A 25,103-nucleotide genomic window follows, 5' to 3' on the forward strand; every position below is an offset into this window, starting at 1 on the left:
CACTGTCCCTGCCGTTGCCCGAGCCGTAGGGTAAGCCTCTACCCAGCCAGTGAGCTGATCAGTTATCACCAAACAATGATTCCAAGGTCCTGACTTTGGCATATCAATAAAGTCACACTGTAAATGTTCGAAGGGGTGGATGGCCAGAGGCCTTCCTCCCATTTCTGCTTTTCTCGGGTTATTCTTATTTACTCTCTGGCAAGGAATGCAGTGGGCTAAAATGATATTGGCGTGTGACCACACTTTCTTTCCTGCGTATCGTTGCAGAAAGGCTGAGACCAAAGCCTTGACTCCCCAATGTCCTCCCTCGTGCAGTGCCTTGAGAACTTCTCTAATCACCCCCTCTGGTAACCATTGCCTTCCATCTTTTACTTTCAATATGCCATTTACCATTGTAGCTCCTTGCGCTTCTGCCAATTCCAGCTCCCTTTGTGAATATACTAAAGGGGTGGGTATTTCTTTGCTAGTAGGTATAAGAGCTGCCAAGAGAACAGGGTTCAATTCCTTCTCTGCTGCCTTTCTCGCTATCTCATCGGCCAACCGATTTCCTACTACTTCTTGGGCATTTCCTTTTTGGTGGCCTGGTATGTGAATAATGGCCACCTTGGATGGGAGACTCAATGCTTCCAAGGTTTCTAGTACTAATTGATGATGGGCCAAATTCTTCCCTTGGGACGTTAGTAGCCCCCTTTCACTCCAAATTTTTCCAAAAACGTGTACTACTCCACATGCATACTTAGAGTCCGTCCAGATATTCACAGATTTTTCTTTCCCTATCTCTAAGGCTCTTTTTAGGGCATATAATTCTGCAGTCTGAGCTGACATGGACGGGGGAAGGGGTCCAGATTCAACTTCAAGCCCCCCATCCTCTACCACCGCATATCCCGTTATTCTTTTCCCATTCACTACTCTAGAGGAACCGTCAGTGTACAAGTTCCATGCCCCCTCTATTGCCTCTTCCTGTAGGTCTTCCCTAAACTTTGTCTGTAGATCAGTCAGGGCAATACAATTATGCTCGTTACACAGTTCCTTCCTGACAGTTTCTGATAAACCTTCTGCTGGGCCACAATGGTCGGTGGTGGTCAGTATTAGATCGGGCTTTTCAAGGAGAATAGCCTCGATCTGTAGCAGCCTACTGTCTGTCATCCACCGCCTAGCTGTATGGGTGAGAATGGTTCTAAGCTGGTGCGAAGAATGCAGGACAATCGCCTCAAAGGGATACAGTTTTCGAGTTAACTTCACCAATTCGGCCGCTGCTGCGCGAGCTTGCAGACAAGTAGGCCATCCTAGCACTACAACGTCCAGATGTTTAGACAAATATCCAATTGGTTGGTATCGTCCTGCCTTCTTCTGTGCTAGTACTCCCTTGGCCACCCCGTTACTCACGGTTACAAATAGGTGGCTAGGTTTCTTTGGCTCTGACAGCCCCAAAGCAGGGGCCGAGGACAAAATTTCCTTGATTCTTTCAAACAACTTATAGTCTGACCTTTCAAGCACCAGCACTTTGGGCTCATCCTTTAATAATTTCTTCAAGAAAGGTTGAATTAACTCTGAAAAACCTTCTATCCACTGCCTACAAAAATTGATTGTTCCAATAAAACTCCTGAGCTGTCACTTAGTCTTTGGCATTTCTAGACTACGGATTCCCTCCAACCTCTCGGGATTGATGCACTTAGTTCCTTGTTTTAATATTAGTCCCAGGTATTTTACTTCTGACTCACAAAACTGCAATTTCTCTTGAGATACTCTGAGTCCTTGTTCGCCTAAGAAGTTGAGGAGGCTTATGCTAGCCCTTCTAACTATTTTTCCTTCTGCCCCACTCAAAAGCAGATCACATATTGCGTCAGAAGTACTCCCGGAGGGGGGGGTCCATTTTTGAAGCAATTCCGCTAAAATTTCCCCAAAAATAGTGGGAGCTTCCGTGTAACCTTGGGCGAGCACGCGCCACTGGTACCTGGTTAGCTTACCTGTCTCTGGGTGTGGCCACTGAAAGGCAAGTATTGGGCGCGATACTGGGTCCACGGGCACACAGAAGAAAGCTGACTTTAGATCGATGACTGTATACCAAATATGAGTGTCGGGGATTTTTCGCATGATTGTATGGGGGTCTGGTACTATGGGTGCCCTAGGGATTACTACCTTATTTACTTCTCTCAAGTCTTGAACCATTCGCCATGTCCCATTAGGTTTCTTTACGGGTAGTATTGGACTACAGTAAGGTGAATCGCTGGGTTCAATAAGGCCATCTTTCAGCAATTCTTTTACTACAGGCTTAAGGCCTTCTTCAGCTTCTGGCCTAATAGGATATTGAGGTCTATAGACCGGTACTTCTGTCTTTAGATGCATTCTCACTGGAGTGACCTTCATAAGACCGGGGTTTCCTGGCTTTGCCCACACTATTGGGTTGATCTCGGCCTCGTCCTTAGTCCTAAGGGTGGCCATCCTGACTTCACACACCTGATCTTTGAGCAATATTTGTACTCCTAATTTAGCCATCAAATCCCGACCTAGCAAGTTCACTCCTGAATTTGGGGTCCATATGAAATCATGCCACAACTTTTCATATGTCCCGGGGTTTAGCACTTCTAAGGGTTTTAAAACGGGAACTCTCTGTGTTAAGTTTTCTATTCCTATTATATTACAGTACCCTCCAGAAAGAGGGAGTTGCCCTTCCCAGGCAGGTTGACTCAGGCTGGACCTTGTGGCCCCTGAGTCTATCAAAAATTCAATTTCCCTTCCCTCTTTGCCCACCTGCAAATTTAACATAGGCTCTGCGCAGGCAGGACTTTTTACCAGGCAGCCCCGACATCCCTATTCGCAGTCCTCATAACAGGCTGCCAATCTAGTCAACTCTTCCGCTTCTTTTTTATTCAAATAACATTCTCGCTTCCAGTGGCCAACCTGGCCACATTTAGCACATACATCACGGGGCAGTGGGGGCCGCCGCGTATCCTTCACCTGCTCTGGTTCCACTTCACTCTTTCTACTTTCGTCTGACCATCCTCTACCTCCCTGGTTACTGTACGTTCCTCTCCCATGGCTCCTTCCACGGGTCTTGGTCCATGGAGGGTTACTTCCGGAAGTCTTTTTATCTATCACTTTCTCCACCATCTGCGTCATCAATTTCAACTTTCTCTTCTCTTTCTCTTCTCTTCTAGCCACTACTTTCTGAGCTTCTGCCAACAGTTCTCCTATAGGTTTAGTTGTCATGTCATCAATTTTCTGTATTTTAAATTTTATGTCTGGATAGCATCCTGACACAAACTCCAACCTCAGGATATTTTCATTTGCCTGGTCCTCTGGGTCTAATCCAGTGTACCGTCGCATGTTTCGTTTTAGCCTCTCTAAGTACTCCACTGAACTCTCATCCTTTCCTTGGGGCTGCCCGAAAGCTAATTTCATGCTAACGGTCTTAGGGATCGTTGCTTCTAATCCTTTTAATAAGAATTCTTTCATTTCTCCACACTGCTCCCTAATATTGTCAGCCTGGAAGTCCCAATCTCCCGGTGTTACCTCCGGGAATCTTTCCCTAGCCATCTGTTCTGTTCGGACGGCGGCCTGCGCCTGCCAAAGCCTTCTGGCATGACCTAATGCCTGGCTGGTATATGTTACTCCTGCCAGTTGTTTGCAAATATGTAACAATTCAGTGGGCTTATAAACCATAGTCCCTAAAGCATCTCTGAGGCCCGTCACGAACCCAATAGGGTCCTCAGGAAGATTGGGCAATTGCTGCTTTATTATTCGAATATCAGAATTGGTTAAAGGGACTTCCACGTATCCGACGGCCGTTCCCATTGGAACTTCCCTTAATGGATACTGCGTACAGGCTCCTGACTGCTCCCCTCTTTCCTTTGCTTTGGAGCGGGTTACTGGTCCGGTAGGCAGTGTCTCATCCTCAATTCTATTAATAATTTCCTTGCATTTAGTAGTTAATTCCTTAACCTCCTCTTCTCTTAATGGGGTGGAGCAGTCCACAGTCGAAGCAGTGCTTCCAGGACTCCTACTCCGGAGAGGACTCAGCTGTTCTTCCTCTCTCAGTACCTCGTTATACCCTGGCGGCTGAACCAGAGCTGGGGCCAGCGCGGCCGCTTGTGCCGGCACCAGCTCCTGTTCCAGCACAACTCCGGGCAGGGCCGTTGGAGGTGGAGGCTGATGGCTTACAAACTCCAACGGGTCGAATTTTGACATTTCCTCACCTTGTAACTTAGAACTTATCAAGTCTCTACTTACTGCCAACCTTACTCCTTCTCCCAATTTGATTAGGTACCACATCCAAGAATCTACATAAGGGGTACGGGGTGGATGGGCAAGGTAGACACCATCTACCCGCTTGATGTCCTCAAAATTATTAGAGCCAAATTTTGGCCATTTAGGACGAATATCAAATTGTGTCCAAACTTCAGTGCACATACGGACCATTTCCTGCTCTGTCTGAAACTCCTGTATTTTCACCGATTCCCAATGCAGCAACAGTTTCCCCAGCGGACTGTTGCTGGGAATTCCTAGCTCCCTTCCGCCTCTCGGAGTTGGAGCCGGGGCGTCCCCCTCGGAATTCCGGTCCCCACTGGACCTCCCCTTTTCTTTTGGTCCCCACCGGACCTCCTTTCCTTTTCTAGAAACTTGGTTTCCCATCCCACGGGAGACAAAAGACAATAGGGAAAGGGGTTTTGCGGCAAGAGTAAGGGGTCTCTTGAACGCAGACACAATAGGGTTATGACAGTCACTCTCTCGACCTGACCCAGGGTACCGGATCACACAACGGTTACCGTAGGGAACTGCAGGTTCACTCAATCCTCCACTCATTCAACGACAACCAACCCTTTCGGAGTTTCCCACCTTAACTTACCAATGTCCGTTGGTCCGTTGGCCCGTTGGCCAGCCGGCTTGAAAAACCTCTCGCGTTCGTGCCACTTTCCGAGTTCTTGATGCCAAGCAGCCAAAGCGTCGGCAAGGAAGCGGCTGCCTGAAAGGAGGCAGAGGCGCCCTCCGATTCACTTTACCGCCGCCTGTTCTGCCTGACCTCAACTGGACCGAAGCCCAGCCCCAATCGGGGCGTTTAGAGATCCCGGACGAGCCCCCAAAATTGTTATCCGGTTCTCTAAAAGGGAAAGCTCTTAAAAATGAGAGAACTGAGACACGGAGGCTTTCTATTGAAGTTTGTTTATTGCAAAAATAGAAACGCTGCTGCAGGAGCGGGGAGAAAGCTAATCACCAAATTAAGGTGATAATGGGTTTCTCCAAAGAACAAAGGAACTGGTACAATCTCTTATAGCCTGTCCCTTCAGGGCGATTGGGGTGGGCTCACAATCTCCTTAAAAGGTCATTAAGTTAGTTAGCAATAATTCATTGGATTAGTGAAAACACATTTTAAACATGCGCAGAACAATTAAACAGATCACTTTCCCTAAATCGTCTTTTGTCTTTTGTTAACCTCTGCATTCCATTCTTATCTACTGTAGAGATGTTGCTTCTCAGGAAGCGTTAGTCCTTGAGCTGCGAAGAAAGAAAGGGGGAGGGGGGTCGGGCCTGCTTTTACGAGGCTAGATAATCTCTCTTCTGAATAAGTTTCTAACGACCTGTTTCAAGTGAGAACAATAGCCTGCTTTTACGAGGCTTCTGCCTAATTGAATAAGTCAAACATTTTTACTACTATCAAGAGGAACTGATTCCTCTCTGTACCCCACCAACTGCTAGCACCTGTATACATTGGCTGTTTTGTGTTGGCCCAAGAAATCAGAATATTTATGGAAATATATGAACTAAAAAGAAAAAAAGAAAAAAGTAGAATCCTCAGGACCATATTCAGATCGGAAGAGCTCCAAACGGATTCACATTGAATTGTGCATCAATGAAAACTAATGTGAAACATTTGCACCTGAAAAGTTTTAAAGTGGAAATGTAGACATTTAATAAATGGAATTAATGCAATATCTCCTCCTGAGCCTGTGACTCTGGCAAGCCATGAGGTTGGTTTGGGATCTGGCTTCTCTTTTTTTTTTTTTTCCTTTAAATCGCTCTTACACTATTGTATAATTTTTACCATTGCTATACTTAATTAAAACAATATTGAAACCTAAGAAATATCCTGAATTTCACCATGACAGTGTAATAATAATAAATAATAATAGTTTATTTACGGTCCTTAGACCAGTAACATGTATAAAACCTTATAAAACATTAAAATTTCTGTCTTTTAATATTCCGTTAGAACTGGGAACTGCAATCTAATTGTTATTTATCTTCCGCAGTCAAAGTATTGCTACACAGAACCTCGCAACCCGACAGGTGATCTGCACATCAACATCTGATAGAAGGAACTCAAGCCTATTTTCCTCCGAACGTCCTGGGAATATATTTATTAAAGGGGTTATAGTCTCTTTTCGCACTGCTTCATACAATGGGCAGGTGAAGAACATATGCTGTATGGTCTCAATCTCCCTCAGCTGGCAGGAGCATAGCCTTTCAGCAAAAGGGGTGTTTTTATACTTCCCTTCTAGTACAGCAGAGGGGAGGGCCAAACACCTTGCCAAAGTAAAGGCTCTTCTAGTTCCTTTAATGTCCAAAGACGTTAGATATTTGGCCGGTTTGTTTGTTTGTTTGTTTGTTTGTTTGTTTGTTTATGTATTACTGCTCCTCAGCCTCACCTCCTGGTTCGTGCGAGTGACACGGGTAGATCTTGGTAGAAGTAGGCGTTCCGCCAAGTATCGAGGCCCTAAGCCGTTTAGGGCTTTATACGTAAGCATCAACACTTTGAAGTCGATGCGGAATCGGATGGGCAGCCAATGCAATGCAGCCAGAGTGGGTGAAATGTGTTGGTATTGTTTCACACCAGTGAGGAGTCTGGCCGCGGCATTCTGCACCTCCTGAAGTTTCCGCAGCAGCCTTAAAGGCAGCCCCACGTAGAGCACATTACAGTGGTCTAATCTTGAGATTACGAGTGTATGCACCAAGGTAGTGAGGGCCCCAACATCAAGATGGGGCCGCGGCTGGGCTATCCGCCTAAGATGATAGAAGGCGGTTCGGACCACGGACGCCACCTGGGATTCCATAGTGAGTGCCGGGTCCAGATGGATCCCCAAACTGGGAGGCAGGGAGGGTCACCCACCCCGAAGGAGAGGAAGTTTCCCAAACCCCCCACTGTGGGGACACCCACCCTTAGTACCTCCGTCTTGTCCAGGTTCAGCCTCAGCCCATTCTCCTGCATCCATTGCAGTATGGTCCCCAGGCAGCGCTGAAGGGACAGAATGGCATCACCTGCGGTAGGTGGAAAGGAGATGTAGAGCTGATTATCATCAGCGTACTGATGACACCGAGCTCCACACCCCCGGATGACCCCTCCCAGCGGCCTCATATAGATGTTAAACAGCATTGGGGAGATAATCGACCCCTGTGGAACCCCACAATTGAGACTCCACGGGGCTGAAACGCTCTCCCCAAGCTGTACTCTCTGGGGACGGTCCTCCAAGAAGGAACGGAGCCAGGCCAATGCAAGGCCCCCAATTCCCAGCTCAGAGAGCCTCCCCAGGAGGATACCGTGGTCAATGGTATCAAAGGCCTCTGAAATGTCGAGGAAGACCAGCAGGGACACTTTTCCCCTGTCGGCCTCCCTCAATAGGAGGGCGACCATCACACAGGGCGAAGAAATGCCGTTTCTGTACCATGGCGCGGCCTGAAGCCCGACTGAAACAGATCCAATGCATCTGTTTCGTCCAGGTGCGCCTGAAGCTGGTTGGCCACCACCCTCTCAACTACCTTGCTTAGGAAAGAAATGTTGGCGACGGGCCTGTAGTTGCCAATTTCGTCCGCCGCCAAACTTGGTTTCTTCCTAATGGGCCTAATGAGTGTCTCCTTGAGGACAGATGGGAATTTGCCCTCCAGGAAAGATCCATTAATTATTACAGTGGCCCATTCCGTTGTTGTAGGCCTGGCCGCTTTGATTAGCCAGGCCGGTCAAGGGAGGAGGTGGTGGCACGACAGTGATCAAGCGCCCTGGCCACAGTGTCAGGTGTGACAGGCTGAAAGGAATCAAAAATTACTGGGCAAGACGGACCGCTGGACATCTCAGCTTGACTCACTGTGTTCAAAAAAGGAGACAGGTCCCGGCGGATGGCCTCCACTTTAGCTTTTAAAAATGCTGCAAATTGGTCCGGTGAAAAACTAGGGGGAGGCCCATCACCCGGACCAATTCCGGATAGGTCGCGCACTATACGGAATAATTCCGCCTGCTGGTTAGACACTTCGCTTATCCAGTTAGCGAAGTATGCTCCACTGGCAGCCTTTACCTTAGCCAGGTAAAGGTTAGTGGCAACCTTAACAGCTATCCAATTATAATCCGTCGGATCCTTTCTCCATTTGTGCTCTAGCCGTCTCCTAATCTGCTTCCACGCCCTGAGGTCCTGGTTAAACCAGGGCACCGGGTGGGCTCTCCATTGGAGAGGGCGTTTAGGTGTGATCATATCTACAGCCCTAGCCACCGCAGTAAACCAGCTGCTGGTCAGAGCCTCGACAGGAGCGCCAGCCAGGTCAGCCGTAACACCTCTCATAGCATCCTGGAATCCAATCGGATCCATTAGCCTTTGAGGGCGGACCATAACAATAGGTCCCTGCTCCCTCCGAGGGGGGAGGGCCATGTTGAGGTTACATTTTATCAGGTTTCATACAGTTTTTGATATAAATCCTTGCTGCCATGTTTTGGATGCTGGGGATAAGCTACTAAAGGGGCACAGCTATTACCCATATGCGACTCAGTTGGCGTTGGAAATAGTTCCAATTGAGCAGGCTGGATGTATTTTCTCTTTGTATGGATGGTGTGTTCTGTCATTTCTGGAGGATATAATACCTTTTGAAAGATACCTTTGAGAGCATTTTCACCTGATTACTCTGGTTTTTTATTTTGCTTGTAGGATCACGGGGCATGTTCATTGGGATATTGTTTGGAAAGGTTGCAAAATTGGTGTGTGTATCTTTTCCTCTGCCATCTGATTTGGTTTTGGAAGGTGATCTGCTGTAAATGGTGGAAGCTTCAGCCCTGTATCTATACAGGTCGTAGCTGGGATTTTCGGCTGTTATCTTCCTTCCCTCCTCTCCTTGTTCTGGAACCTGAATTTCTCTGGACGTATTGGTTAGTTTGTGGGTGTCCAATTTTGTGATTGGTCTGAAGTTGATATTTGAATAACTTGTATATATTCCCCATTTGAATGATACTGCTATTTTTTCAAACTTGAATAACAGGCTCCAAAAATGATGGGCCTGTTTACTATTGGCGAAGACCCTGCCTCTTAGTTGCCCGGGCTTACTGAGATATAAATACAGAAACATTTTGTGTTCGTTTGAGCATCCCAACCCTTTCCCAGAATTTCTGTTTTTGTCTGTAATACTTCTGAATTGGAGGCCCAGGTGCCATTTGATTTTCTTAGTGGCCAGTTATAGATGGTGATATGGTTCATGGGCTTGGATGATGGGGTTTCAACCGGGGTGGACTCTTCACTGTCTGAGGTTGCTGACCATTGGGGGTTTTGTATCTGTATATTTGTCTTGCATGCTGTCACAGGAAGTGGAAGCTGAGGATAGGGTTCTTCTTGGGTGTTTCCCCACCATTCATCTATGGTTATTAGCTCTAGATTGGAGGATGTTACGTCAGCTCCCTCTGTGTCCTCACGTCGGTCATATGGGTCTGCCCAAGCCTTTAGGGTCATCCCAGATTTGGGCATTCAGTCCTGAGTTGGTTTTTTCCAATAGCTGTAGGTAACTCTGACCTTTAAAGGCTGGGGAGTTATCTTTTTGTGTTTGATCTTTCGTGCCCAGCTCCTTTTTTGCCTGAAGTCCTCTCTGTTCAGTATTCCGAGGGTTTGAGGGAGGTGCTGCTTTTAGAATCCCCAACTTTATCATATCAGCAATGCATTGTAGTATTGCTTTAATATCAGCGATTTCTTTCTTTAGATCATGCTGCTTATTGAAAATTGTCTGGTTGAATTTAGCTGAGAAGAAGCACTGATCATGTAGTTGGGTGTAAATAATCCTAGTTTGTTCACTCTTGGGCCCTTGAGCATCTTGGGGACCTACATTTCCTTTCATATGGTTCTCCTTGGGCCCAGGTGTTGATAAATTTAGATGCTTATAGAATGATTCCATAGAGGCAGAGAGAGCCTTCTCTAGGAGGTCTGGGTCCAGAGACCAATTGCCGATTTCTCCTCCAGAGTGCGGAGTTCCGACTGCATCCCCCTGGTATGTCTCTCCATTACTCATGCCTACATTGTCCGTAGTAAGTGGGGTACTTGACGTAAATTCCCTCAGTGGCCTTTGATTGTAAGAGGAATTATGTTCACGTTGGCTGATGAGATCTGAGGCCACACAGAAGTCTGCTCTTGATTTCTGATTTGGCTTTTTGGAAGCCTTTTTTATCTTGCCATAGGTTTTTTTGGTCCTAGTAGTGTCCATAGATATATTTCACAGATTTAGCTTATTTATTTATTTATTTGTTATTTATTTTTGGACTTATCTACCACCCCATAGCACTACAGGCACTCTCCCGGCGGTTTACAATTTAATTATACAGGCTACACATTGGCCCCCCAGCAAGCTGGGTACTCATTTTACCAACCTCGGAAGGATAGAAGGCTGAGTCAACCTTGAGACGGCTACCTGGGATTTGAACCCCAGGTCATGAGCACAGTTTTAGCTGCAGTACAGCATTTTAACCACTGCGCCACGAGAAGGAGAAGAATGTGGGTTTCACAGTTACGGTCAATAGGTGCTGTATAAAAACACTCTTAGCTCCAGTTCAGACATAACCATTGAAGGGCAGGTTATTCCACCCTGTTCCTTGGAGGACTTTTACTCACTGTGAGCCAGTTGTAGATTGATGAAGACGGCAGATCCGCCCCTGCTGTCTGCCAAACAACTCTCCAAAGACAGATGACTTTTCTTAAACAAATTAAATGATTTTCTTGCAGACTTGATTCAAGCAGGTGCTTACTGTCCACAGTAATGGTGTTATTTTCTTCCCAAGGCTTCAATTGTATAATTTTGTAATACAGAGGTATTTCTAATATCTCTCGGCAGCTCTAGTGGTCATTATCTCTGTGTTTACTTTTATCAAGGTTAGTATCATGTCTCCAACCGGAAAGTAAAATAGGAGCTTCAAGTAAACAAAAGCGATAAAAACCATATAAATTATATAAAATAGAGATAAAATCACCGCTGCGTAGCCACGAGCATCTTGCCTGGCTGAGCCACATCCGGAAGGCCCCCCACCCCATGCCAGGGTATGTAGGTAACCCGTTTGCTTTGATCATCTTTTACTTGATCTTTAACTGAACAAATATTTGTTTTGTCCATTTAAACATTTTTTTAATCCTCTGATCATGTGTGACTACGTGGAAGTACATCGAGAGGTATAGCAAGTGAGTCAGAAAAAAGAAGACTCTCAGAATGCTTTTCAGAAAAAACATCTTTTAGCTCAGGACTAGTTATCATTCTCAACACCTTCTCCAAATATTACCTTTCAGAGAGGTCATTGTACTAAAATTAAATTTAACTGTAAATTTAGCTGGTCCACATCATGAATGAGAATTGACTTGACAGCATGTGATTGTGAGGAAACAGAAGGAAACTGGGACTTGTAGTCATACAAAGATGGAGTCTGTTAGGTTCTGTGAAAGATAGATTTGAAAGCACTGAAATGTTCTCATGAGATTGTTGTTAGAATTGTGCTGCCAGAAATAAAGATAAGGGAGCAAGGCCAAAGAGGCCCAGAGAAGATGAAACATAGCATACTACTTAATAGGGGAAAGATAAGTCACCTGGGCTCGGATCTTCTCCTGTGAAATGTGGGAGGTGAACTCTTTTACACACACTTGCTCTTAATTGTTTAACAGTTTGGAAGTGTCATAAAAAAGGTGACCAAAGGTATGTACAACATGGTTCGTGTATGTGATCCTTGTTCATTTGTTCGTGAATGTTGTGGAATGTGAGAGGTTAGTTTTTTTGAAGGAGAAGAGGGGGGAGAAACAGCCCAGCTTCTCTAGATGCTAACATATAGAGAGTGCAGAGATGATTACTTAGCTTAATTTTAGTTGTTATTATTTTACTTAGGAATAGTTAACTTATTTTAAGCATTGTAACTGCTGGAGGTGCCTAATGTTTATGCCTTTTAAAGCTACAACTGTATTCTAATGCAACTACTTTGTTAATTAAACAAATATAATTCTTCAACAGAGAAGTGGTCTCTTGAACAGCACGACTTGCACCTAAATCCAGTGAGGACTTGAGAAGGTCACTAATTGCTACTGTAAGTATTGAGAGATCCTACCTGACTAGGCTATTGTGCTATCAAAGCAACCATATAGTCAATGATTTGCTACCTTGTAAGTTGGCAAGTGTTCTCTTTTAGGTTGGGCTTTTTTGTGGGGCATGTACTATGCACTTCTAGCCTTAAAGGACCTACATCATGTACTCAAATTGGTAGTTTTGCACCCACAGTGACTCCTTGGCTGAGATAATTGTCCCTTTAGGGAGAGATGATTGTGAGAGTGATTATTATATGGCTGCACAGGAGTGGAGCAATAATTGTCAATATTCTATAAGGAAATTCTACAAATGCAGGCAGCCCAAAGAAAAAAAATATAGGTAACTTTTAAGCTGGGTTTCAAATCAGTACCAAATGCAGCATATTTTTAGCAGACGGGCTACTTTTGATCTCAGCCAAACTAGGGTCGATTTCGGTAGAGTTTTTTAGTTATTATTTTTTTTTAAATGAGAGTGTTCACCCGGCAGTCCTCAGATCATACAATCGTGTTCTGGGATCTTCTAGCAATAAGCTGCCTTGGGTCTCTGGTAGGTAAGAAAAGTAGGATAGAAATAAAATAAATGATTTCCCACTGTGACATTGCTCTGTCTATACCTTTGCTACAAGAAGGCTTTTAAGAAAAATATAAGAAAAGTATATGAAAATACTAGAGTCAAAAATTCATAATCCATACGGCCATTATCCAGATTGTCTCTCAGTTTTTAAATTAATGTATGCTTGCAATAATTTTTATCAGTTATAGTGTAAACAACCAATTATTTAATTAAGCCTATTGTTTTGTATTAAGCTGAAATTCCAACAACTTTGGTTGGATCCAGTCTTAATGTATTTGTTTAATATGAACAGACACGTTCTATGTCTGAGCTTACAGAACTTTTCTATGAACGTTTTATTCAAATACCTATCAAAGGATAATTTTGGTCCCCACTTTGGACTTCTCTATAGCATTCTCCCTTTCCGACTGCAATTCTCACACTCAAGATATGGGTTTAAAAAATCCCAAAGTTTATTCAAATAAAGAAATGGCAATTTATAAACAATAGATTATTAATATAAACAATATCAAAAAGATATCCTTTATGTTGAAGATGTGACAACTTCTTCCAAGCTCTCAATGTGACTATGAAACACTATTTCATTTGGCCTGATATTAATTCAAGGACGTCTGCTTGAAGGAGATGCAAAATTATCATTGGAATATATCCTGTTTCAGCAGTGAACAATAGCAAATTGCAATAAATTCGGTTGAGCAAAAAAGGAGGGACAAAGCAATGCATTAAAGTTCAGGCTGAAATGAAAAGAAGGGAGTATTATGCAAATAGGCACTGCAAAACTGTGTCCAGCATGTGCAAAACAGAACTACTGAGAAAGGAAAGAGTAGTGATCAAGTGATTACTTATGAAAGGCAAACTCCCTGAGGTTGTGCAGTGAGGAGGGCAAACAATTGGGGCATAATCAGGAAATATTCATTCTTGTGTGGTTTTGGAAGTGGAAGCCATGTTATTCTATGCTAGCAAGTCAGCAAAACCAAAAGAAAATTAAAGACAATGAAAGCATTGTGGCATCTTAAAAACTAATTGTTTTACTTCCTGGTGTGGGAAAACTTTGAAAACTAGGTGTTACATACAGCACTGATGTTACCTGTCTGTCATGGGTTGGAGGGAAAGTTCCATCCTATGGGGAGTGGAAGGCGGGACATCAGGAGGAGGGGCTGTACTGTATATATATGTGGAGCTTGTGTGAAGAAGCAGGAGAAGAAGCTAAAGGAGAAGCTGAGAAGAAGAAGCTGGTGTGGGAGTCTGTGTGTCAGACAGGGTACTACTGTGTGTCAGTCAGTACCAACCTGATAGGTTCAGGTGTCCGTATGGTTAGCCAGAACTGATAGGTTCAGGGTCTGTGCTTTATTTAAAGGTGTTCTGTGTGAACCCAACTGGTGTATGTATGATTGAGACTAAGCCACGTTACTGTATCTTATTCACTTGATCATTTTATTTTCCCTGTGTGTGATTTAAATAAACCTTATTCCTTTATTTGTTAAAAATCCATTCCTGGTCTGTGTGACTCCTTACAGGGAATGGTTGGTGGCAGCTTAGTGAAAGTGTGGCACACTCCAGTAGGTCTGGGGTTGTCACATTGATTGGTGTCCAGCATGTGGGATACGACTGGTCCAGTTGTCCAGTGGTCCAGCAAAGCCTTGGCAAGTGTGCCCAGAGCAAGGGGGGTCTAGTCAGGGAAAATCTGAGAGCGCGTAGGTAATCTTCTAGGCTTACCTCACGGGGAGGTACGCTAGTGGAAGAACGTGCCACCTCAGATTGGGGACTAGATTAGGGAGCTCTGAGGCAACCGGTTTTGGCGGGAAAAAGGCTGAGGCAAAGCTGTGTGAAATAGCAGTGATCTAGCTTGTCTGCTGAGAGGCCTAGCAGAGGGGGGTGGACTCTGGCTGGCAACAGTTGCAAGTTAGTGCTGAAAGAACAGCAGCAATCTATAGAAGGCTGCTCCTGAGGCAAAAGAAAAAAAAGTGGTCGCTTTATTTTGAGGCTTGACTTTTGAAAGCAGCCTGTTCTGGGGGGGGATTATGCCCTTGACTCGAAGCCGAATGGCAGAAATGGGTGAAGCGAGGGAACCCCAGGTAGACCAAGGTTCTGAGGATGAATTTGGCTCAGTGCAGGATGAGAGCACGGGAGAACAGAACCCAGAACTCAGGAAAATGCTCATAGCCCAACAGCATGAACTGAGGATGAGGCAATTGGAAAGAGAAGAAAGATTAGAGAGAGAGAGAATGGAAATGGCATTGGAGAGAGAGAAAATGGCATTTGAGTTAAGAAAATTGGAACTGATGAATCAGAATAATAATAACAATAGAGATTCTGAGGGGGGCCAATTGTCTAAGACTGACCTGAAGAAATTCCCTGTATACCACAAGGGAGATTGCCCTGAGGTGTTCTTTTCCCTCGTGGAAAGAGCGTTTGTGGACTTCTCAGTAAGGGAAACTGAGAAGATGACCATTATGCGATCTTTAATCAGTGGCAGCCTGGCAGAAGTCTATGCAGAGATGCCAGAGGAGCTGCTAAAAGACTTCGCTGAGTTTAAAAAACTGGTGTTTGCCAGACATGGGATAAATGCGGAACAGCTGAGGCAAAGATTCAGGTCACTCACCAAAAAACCAGAGCAGACTTTTACCCAAGTGGGGGCCCAACTGGTGAGGCTGCTAGAGAAATGGCTGTCGCAGGAGGGGACAGAGACCTACCAGCAGCTCAAAGACCTGATAGCGCTGGAACAGTTTTATTCAGTCCTGCATGGGGAACTGAAGTTCCAGGTGAGGGAAAGGAAACCGAAATCTGTGGCCGAAGCGGCCGAAATCGCAGATTTTATTTCCCAAATAAGAAAGCCCTTAGGTGAGGGGAAATCTGTAGGTAAACCTAAAGAAACCTACAGCAAGTACTCTCAGGGACCAGGAAAAAACCAGCAAGTGGGAGGGGCCCATGGTGAAGGGAAGCCCTCAGACATGAAACAAAGACCTCAGATTTTGGAGGGAAAACCAAAACCAGATGAGAAAGACTCCAAATACAGCAGAAAATGTTATTTCTGTCAAGGAAAGGGCCATCGAATCTCAGAGTGTGAGAAATTAAAGCAGCTAAAAGGAAATGTGCCTCATGATTTGAGTGGAACCAAGCCAAAAGCTGTGTTCTGTGTCCAGAAAGAGCAAAGCTCCTTGTCACTGAGGGAGCCTGTTGCCATGGCTACTCAATCTGGAACAGATACATCTGCTGATCAGGCTGGGGAAAATGGTCCTCTTGTGGAGGTCAAGCGCTGCTTGCTAGTGAGAACAGATTCACAGTTGTTTGAAACCGCAGGGGTGGACGTAGGAATACTTGACCATCAGTATAGGGGGTTAAGGGATACTTGTTCCCAGGTGACCCTGTGCCATCCAGATATTATTCCTAGGGAGTATATAATCCCGAATGAGAGCCTAAAGGTGGCAGGGATTGAGGGACAGGTGATCTCGCTGCCAGTAGCTGAGGTACCTGTGAACTTTCAAGGCTGGAGGGGAGTTTGGCGGCTAGCGATTTCATCGACTCTGCCAGCAGCCGTGCTCGTGGGAAATGACCTGGCTGAACATGTGAAACGGGTGCTAGTGATTACACGCTCACAAGCCACCACGGGGACAGTTCAGGGGGGTACTGATGAGCCCGAGACGGAAGCAGAGGGGAGTTCCGAAGCTGTGGTAGAAACCTTAACCACAGACAGCCGATTTGGCCAAGAGCAAAAGGCAGACGCCACTCTCCAAAAGTGTTTTGAACAGGTGACAGACGCCCAGCTAACACCTGAAACCCCAGTGAGATTTTGTGAGAAAAAGGGGATTTTATATAGAGAGACCCTGAGGAATATCTCAAAAGGGGGAGATGGGATCAGAAGTCAGCTAGTGGTACCTGAAAAGTATCGCCCCATGATCTTACAAAGAGGGCACTCTGACATGTTTGCTGCGCACTTAGGGGTGAACAAAACCCAGCAGAGAATCACACAGAATTTTTACTGGCCTGAAATGGGGAAGCAGATCAAGGAGTTCTGTAAACAATGTGATGTGTGTCAGAGGCAGGGGAATAACCGTGACAGGACCAAAGCAAAGTTGTGCCCTTTGCCTGTGATTGACACTCCGTTCAAATGCATAGGGGTGGATATTGTGGGACCTTTGCCCAAGGCCACAAAGAGGGGGAACAGGTTCATTCTCACCATTGTGGACCATGCCACGAGGTACCCTGAAGCCATTCCCTTGACTAACATTGAAACTGACACAGTGGCGGATGCCTTGGTGGGGTATATGTCCAGGATGGGATTTGCCTCAGAAGTAATCACAGATTTGGGCGCATCGTTTACATCGAAGCTCATGAAACGGTTATGGCAAATCTGTGGAATTAAACACAAGGAAACCACTGCCTATCACCCTGAAAGTAATGGGTTAACGGAGAAGTTCAATGGGACTCTGATGCGCATGATTAGGGCTTACTTGGCGGAGAATCCAAACAATTGGGACCAGAAGCTGCAATCCCTTTTGTTTGCTTATCGATCAGTGCCACAAGCCAGTACCGGGTTCAGTCCGTTTGAACTCTTGTTTGGGAGAAGGGTGAAAGGGCCCCTTGATTTGATCAAACAAAATTGGGAGCAGATCACCCAGGATGACCCACAAGATGTTGTGACATATATAGACACCTTGATGAATGACCTAAAGAGAAACCTAAAGCTAGCAGCAGAAAACCTGCAAGCTCAGAAGGTCAGACAGAAAACATGGTATGACCACAAAGCCAGGGAGAGGCACTTTGACCCAGGGGAGGAAGTGCTCTGGCTTAGGCCCTGCAGAGAGAACAAACTGCAGCTCAAATGGGCAGGACCATATAGGGTCATTTCCAAGATGTCAGACCTGAACTACCTTATAGAGCAGGAGGAAAACCAAGCAAGGAGGGTGGTACATGTGAATGCCCTAAAACCCTACTACAGAGGGGAACAGAGGGTTTTATTTGCAATAAAAGCAGCTGAGAGTGAGGAAGCTGAATTACCCTTCTGGGAGGGTAGAGGGGAAGTAAAATACAACCCAGATGAGGTAAAGATCAGTCCTGCACTCACCCAAGACCAGCAGCAAGAACTAAAATTGCTGCTCAGCAAATATCAACAGGTGTTCTCAAATAAGCCGGGGATAGTGAAGGGAGTGATGCATCGGATCCACACAGGGGATGCACCCCCGCAAGCAGTATCCCCATACCGAGTAACGGGACCCTATAGGGACAAGGTGCGGAAGGAGCTGGACGAGATGCTTAGGGAGAACATAATCGTCCCCTCTTCTAGTCCTTGGTCCTCTCCGATCGTCCTGGTGGACAAGCCTGATGGGAGCATTAGGTTTTGTGTAGATTACAGGAAATTAAACGGCGTAACCACTCCTGATGCCTACCCAATGCCCAGGCTAGACAACCTGATTGAAACCATAGGGGGTTGTCGGTTCATTTCATCATTGGACCTGGTAAAGGGATATTGGCAATTAAGAATTGATCCCAGGGATCAAGAAAAGACCGCCTTTTGCAGCCCTTTTGGTCTCTATGAGTTTAGAGTCCTGAGTTTTGGTCTCAGAAATGCACCAGCCACAGTCCAAAGGCTGATGGACCAGACCTTAGCAGGGCTCAGTGACTTTACTGTGGCCTACATTGATGACATAGGGATCTTCAGCAATACCTGGGAAGATCACCTGAAACACCTGGAGTTAGTGCTGCAGAGGTTAAGTGCAGCAGGGCTAACAGTAAAGGCGAGCAAGTGTCAGCTGGGTAGCCCAGAAATAAAATATTTGGGTCACATGGTAGGGGGAGGAGTAATCAAACCCCTAGAGGCCAAGATAGAAGCAGTTCGTGATTGGCCTAGACCCAACACCAAGAAAAAAGTCAAATCATTTCTTGGGTTGGTGGGCTACTACAGAAAGTTCATCCCGAGGTTTAGCGAGATTGCGGCTCCGCTGACCGATCTGACGAGGAAGAAGACTGATGACCGCATCCCGTGGACCAGCGACTGTGAGGAGGCGTTCCAGAGGTTGAAAGAGGCCCTCATCAACTATCCAGTGCTGCGTGCTCCAGACTTCGACCGGGAGTTCATCATCTACACCGATGCGTCTAACAGCGGGGTAGGAGCAGTTCTTTGCCAGGAGGATGAAAATGGTGACCAGCATCCGGTGTCCTACCTGAGTAGGAAACTCCAGAAAGGTGAGAGACATTTGGCAACCGTGGAAAAGGAGTGCCTGGCCATAGTCTACGCGATCCAGAAGGCCAAGCCTTACATCTGGGGAAGACATTTTATTCTGTGCACTGACCATTCACCACTGCAATGGTTAAAGACAATGAAAACCCACAATAGTAAACTTATGAGGTGGGCTTTAAACCTGCAAGACTATGACTTTGAAGTGAAGGTGGTCAGAGGGTCAGTGAACTGTGTTGCTGACGCCTTGTCAAGAAGACCCGAAGAATGAAGACGGCGAAAGAAACATGGACTATGTATATATTTTGGTGACCAAAGGTTAAATGTACTTGCTTATTAAACATGCTTGGTTTGTATGAATAAAGGTAATTTGATGTATTGTAAATGGTAAATGTTTAAATGCCTAATTGATATGTTTATCCTAGAGTAAGTATGGTATTGTATGTTATTGTATAACTGGTTTTGTATGTTTGGATCCAGGTTGTTTTTTGGAGAAAAGCACTTTAGCTTTCCCCCTACAAAACAACTTATAAAGAGGGGAGGTGTTACATACAGCACTGATGTTACCTGTCTGTCATGGGTTGGAGGGAAAGTTCCATCCTATGGGGAGTGGAAGGCGGGACATCAGGAGGAGGGGCTGTACTGTATATATATGTGGAGCTTGTGTGAAGAAGCAGGAGAAGAAGCTAAAGGAGAAGCTGAGAAGAAGAAGCTGGTGTGGGAGTCTGTGTGTCAGACAGGGTACTACTGTGTGTCAGTCAGTACCAACCTGATAGGTTCAGGTGTCCGTATGGTTAGCCAGAACTGATAGGTTCAGGGTCTGTGCTTTATTTAAAGGTGTTCTGTGTGAACCCAACTGGTGTATGTATGATTGAGACTAAGCCACGTTACTGTATCTTATTCACTTGATCATTTTATTTTCCCTGTGTGTGATTTAAATAAACCTTATTCCTTTATTTGTTAAAAATCCATTCCTGGTCTGTGTGACTCCTTACAGGGAATGGTTGGTGACAGCTTAGTGAAAGTGTGGCACACTCCAGTAGGTCTGGGGTTGTCACACTAGGACAAGGGTAAATCGAGAAAGACATCCACAAGGGACCAGTAGTGTCAGGTCTAGAACATCGCTGTAGGAATTGATAATCAAAGTTTGTAGAAAGAATCTGATCAAATACTACAGCTGTGCTAGCAACCTGCTTACCAGTTAGATTTATGGCGTCCTGTGACCCCTCCCGGATTACATTTACTAGAGAAGAAATTGTAAACATTAGCAAAGCCCTCCCATGTATGTATCCTCCTGTTTTTGTGGACGAAGAAAGTAGTATAATAGCTTTGGTCAAGAGAGGTGCAGCAGCTGTGTATGATACTCGGAGAAGAATTCACCAAAGAGGACGACGTGCTGGCACGTTAAATAGGCTGAGATAGCGTGGAATGAGATCTGCACTTCCATCTATTCATCTTTCCAACCTCCGTTCACTTGTTAACAAAATGGACGAACTGCATCTCATTAATCAGGTTAACCCTGACTTCTCACGCTCAGCTGCTCTTTGTTTTGCAGAAACATGGTTAAACGGTTCTGTTCAGGACAGTATAATTGAACTATCAGGGTTCCAGATCTACAGAGCAGACCGCGTACTTGAAACATCTGGGAAATCGAAGGGTGGAGGTATTTCTTTTTATATAAACAGAGATTGGTGTAGAGATGTGACTGTGTTAGAGAAAACCTGCTGTGAGGACTTGGAAGCTTTGTTTATTAATTGCCATCCGTTTTATTCCCCAAGAGAATTCTCTTCGATAATCTTAGGTGGAATTTATATTGCCCCCCAAGCTTGTACCAATAGTGCAGTATGTATTCTTGCTGACTTGATAAATAGACTAGAGAGGAAATATCCTGACTCTCTGCTTATAGTCCTAGGGGATTTTAACAAGGCAAATTTATCACATGAATTGCCTAGATACAAACAGCATGTTAGTTGTTCCACCAGCGATAAGAATACATTAGACCATTGCTACACCACAATTAAGGGTGCTTATCGTTCTGTCCCTTGTGCTGCCCTCGGTCGCTCTGACCACTGCCTGATTTTTCTTATTCCAACTTATAAACAGAAACTGAAAGCTGTTAAGCCAGTGGTTAAGACAGTCAAGCGTTGGACTGAGGATGCAAAGTTAAAGTTGCAGGCTTGTTTTGACTGCACTGATTGGAATATGTTTGAGTCTACTTCCAATAACCTAGACGAACTTACTGAAACCATAACATCTTATATTAAGTTCTGTGAAGACTTATGTGTGCCTACTAAGACCGTGCGTATCTACAATAATAACAAAGCCTGGTTTACAGCAAGGCTCAAGAAATTTCGACATGCCAAAGAGGTAGCTTATAGGAACGGAGACAGAACCCTGTATAATCAGGCTAGAAATATACTGAATAAGGAAATTCGAGCGACAAAAAGAACATACAGTGACAAGTTGAAGACACAAATGGAAAATCATGACTCTGCTACTCTCTGGAGGAACTTACAGAACATTACAGGTTATAAGAAAACATCTTCCCCGGTTCTGGAAAACCAGAAATTGGCAGATGACCTAAACGAGTTTACTGCAGATTTGAAACACCATCATCTACACCTGCGGTAAACCATTTGGGTTCAGAAGTATTAAAAACCGCCTCTCCTACTGTTGTTCCTTTATCTCAGGAACCTACTTCCTTGGTGATTTGCGAAAAAGATGTGCGTGATCTTCTGCAGATACAAAAGGTTAGGAAAGCTCCGGGAGCAGATGGGGTGACTCCCTTCTGTTTGAAAGTGTGCGCTGCACAATTAGCGCCTATCCTAACATGGATTTTCAACAGCTCGTTGGAATTGTGTAGTGTCCCTACATGTCTTAAAACTTCCATTATTACCCCAGTACCTAAGAAAGCTTCTATTAGCGGACTGAACAACTACAGACCCATCGCCTTAACATCTGTAGTGATGAAAGTCTTTGAGAGATTGGTGCTGACCCATCTGAAGGACATCACTGATCCTTTGTTGGACCCTCTTCAGTTTGCATATCGGCCTAACAGATCAGTAGATGATGCTGTCAGTATGGCTATGCACTATATCCTACAACATCTGGATTCCTCAGGATCTTATGCACGGGTTCTTTTTGTCGACTTCAGTTCTTCGTTTAATACAATTGTACCATCTAAATTGTATCTTAAATTGATTCAACTAAAGGTACCCATTTCTGTTTGTAAATGGATACATAGCTTTCTGATAAATAGGAAACAGCAAGTGAGACTGGGGAAAACAACATCTAATATCCGTACAGTTAGTATGGGAGCCCCCCAAGGGTGTGTACTTTCCCCATTACTTTTCTCCTTATATACGAACGATTGTATTTCCACGAATCCCTCTGTTAAGATTCTGAAGTTTGCAGATGATACGACGGTCATTGGACTTATTAAGAACGGTGACGAGTCGGCATACAGACGGGAAGTTGAGCATCTTGTCGCATGGTGCAACAGTAATAGCTTAGTGCTCAACCCACAGAAAACGGTGGAGATGGTAGTGGACTTTCGAAAACACCCCCCAGGTATACTCCCACTTTCCGTCTTAGGCAGCACGGTCTCTGTAGTAGAGTCGTTCAGGTTCCTGGGCTCTGTACTCTCTCGGGACCTGAAATGGTCAATTAACATCGATGGCATCATTAAAAAAGCTCACCAGCGTCTATTTCCTACGACAACTTCGGAAATTCAATCTGCCTCGGGAGCTGCTTGTCCAATTTTACAGAGGCATTATTGAATCTGTCCTCTGCTCTTCCATAACTGTTTGGTTCGGTTCGGCAACCAAACTGGACAAGAACAGGCTTCAGAGGACTGTCAGAACTGCTGGAAAAATAATAAGACATAAGGCATAAGAAATTTATTTGTCATTGCGCTCACAACGAAATGAGGTGCTCTTCCCCAAGGTAAAACTGGACAACACTACAAAAAAAGTTAAAATATACACAACTTTCACCATCCAAATATAGATACCCCATTTTCTCTCAGCAATTAAAATTCCACCAAAAACCTATGGCCCCGCATTTAAACTCAATACTGCACTTGGGTAAAAACTGTTCTTGAATCTGCTTGTCCTTGCTTCCAATACCCTGAATCTCCTTCCTGATGGTAATAATTTAAAGAGCTGATGTCCCGGATGAGAGGAGTCTTTCAGTATGTTAGATATCTTCCTCTTACATCTGTTCTTATACAATTCTTCCAAAGAGGGGAGTGAACAGCCAATGATGTTTTGGGCCGTCTTAATCACCCTTTGAATTGCCTTTTTCTCTGCCACTGTGCAGCTCGTGAACCATACACAGAGACAGTAGGATAATATGCTCTCAATTGAACTCCGATAGAAGGTGATCAACAAACTCTCAGTCAATTGTTGCTTTCTAAGAATCCTTAGAAAATACAACCGTTGTTGTGCCTTCCTGATTAATGCAGCGGTGTTTGCACTCCAAGTCAGGTCATTTGTTATGATAGTCCCCAGAAACTTACATTCAACCACCTGTTCCACACAAACTCCATCTATATACAGTGGCTGAATGTCTGCTCTTTTTTTCCTATAGTCCACTATGAATTCCTTGGTTTTTTTGGATGTTAAATAAAAGATTGTTTTTTTTGCACCAGCGGGATAGCTGTAATACCTCGTCCCGATACGCAGACTCATCATCCCCAGAGATAAGTCCTACTAGTGTAGTATCGTCTGCAAATTTGATAATCCTATTACTGGGATGGTTATTGGTGCAATCCGATGAATAAATGGAGAACAGTAGTGGACTAAGGACACAGCCTTGTGGAGTGCCAGTGCTGAGTATCTTGTCAGTAGAGATGTAGTCATTCAGTTTAACCCTTTGTGGACGATTTGTTAAAAAGTCCAAAATCCACAGACAGATAGAATCTGGAAAATCAAGATCTTTAAGTTTGTCTATTAATCTGTGGGGTATAATGGTGTTAAAAGCAGAGCTAAAGTCCGCGAACAGCATTCTTACATAATTCCCTTGTGTTTCCAAGTGGGATAAAGCCGTATAAAGTACAGTATTGATCGCATCCTCGCTTGATCTATTTTCTTTATAAGCAAACTGAAGCCCATCAAAGGGATCAGGAAGGCAGGAGATAATATATTTCCGAACTAACTGCTCAAAGCACTTCATTAAGATTGAAGTTAGTGCCACCGGCCTGTAGTCATTCGGACTGTTTGTAGGCAACTTTTTAGGCAGTGGAACGATGACGGAAGCCTTGAGACAGACGGGAACTGCGCATAGTGTCAGGGATCGATTAAAAATTACAGTCCATATCCCGGCTAGCTGATCAGCACAGTCTTTTACCACCCGACCAGGAATTAAGTCGGGTCCAGCTGCTTTTCTGGAGTTAACCACTTTCATAGTCTGTCTCACATCCTGCTCATTCACAATGAAGGGGGGACTCTGCTGAGTAAATGATGGCAAACGAACAGTTTCAGAGCTGATTTGCCATCATTGGAAGAGTTGTACATTGCACGGGTTAAAAAGGGAGTGGAAAAGATCGCGGCAGATCCACGGCATCCTGGTCACAACTTGTTTAATCTTCTCCCCTCTGGTCGGCGATACAAGACGCTGTATACTAAAACATCGAGGCACAAAAATAGCTTTTTTCCCTGCTGAATTTGTAACCATCTGACGCAACTGGGAGTTGAGGCAATCGGTTTTTGTAGAATTTGCTCTTAATTGTCTTCTGAATTTTTCTGCTTATGGTGTGTGTGTGTGTGTGTAGTGTTTTTAAGTGTGGCCGGTAGCCATATTAAATTCCGGGTATGGTTTACATACCTGGCCAGTAAATTAATAATAATAATAATAATAATAATAATAATAATAATAATAATAATAATAATAATAATAATAATAATAATAATAATAATAATAATAATAATACAGCTGTGGAAATAAAATGCTAAAGAAACCTGTAGAAGGTAATCTCTAATTGGCCACAAGGGGCAATAAAGCAAACAGCCTCAGAAGACTGTTTGGTGGGAGGGATGGTCGAATGAAGAACGAGCTTCTCTGTGGG

General features: G+C 44.6%; 1 long non-coding RNA gene across 15 annotated transcripts in view; it reads left to right on the forward strand.

The window, feature by feature from the left end:
• LOC140705828 (uncharacterized) overlaps window positions 1-25,103 on the forward strand; it is a 117,084-nt gene that overhangs the window by 72,185 nt on the left and 19,796 nt on the right. For 10 of the 15 annotated variants that reach the window (XR_013543739.1, XR_013543733.1, XR_013543735.1 and 7 more), the window contains 3 exons: window positions 6,249-6,405; window positions 11,100-11,264; window positions 12,217-12,289. This is a non-coding gene — a long non-coding RNA (uncharacterized LOC140705828). Of the gene's footprint in view, window positions 1-6,248; window positions 6,406-11,099; window positions 11,265-12,216; window positions 12,290-20,591; window positions 20,700-25,103 lie in introns of all 15 variants that reach the window. The other 5 variants (XR_013543729.1, XR_013543737.1, XR_013543730.1 and 2 more) reach the window with 3 other exon arrangements.

The sequence above is a fragment of the Pogona vitticeps genome, chromosome 3, assembly GCF_051106095.1.
Source record: "Pogona vitticeps strain Pit_001003342236 chromosome 3, PviZW2.1, whole genome shotgun sequence".
NCBI classification, from domain to species: domain Eukaryota; kingdom Metazoa; phylum Chordata; class Lepidosauria; order Squamata; family Agamidae; genus Pogona; species Pogona vitticeps.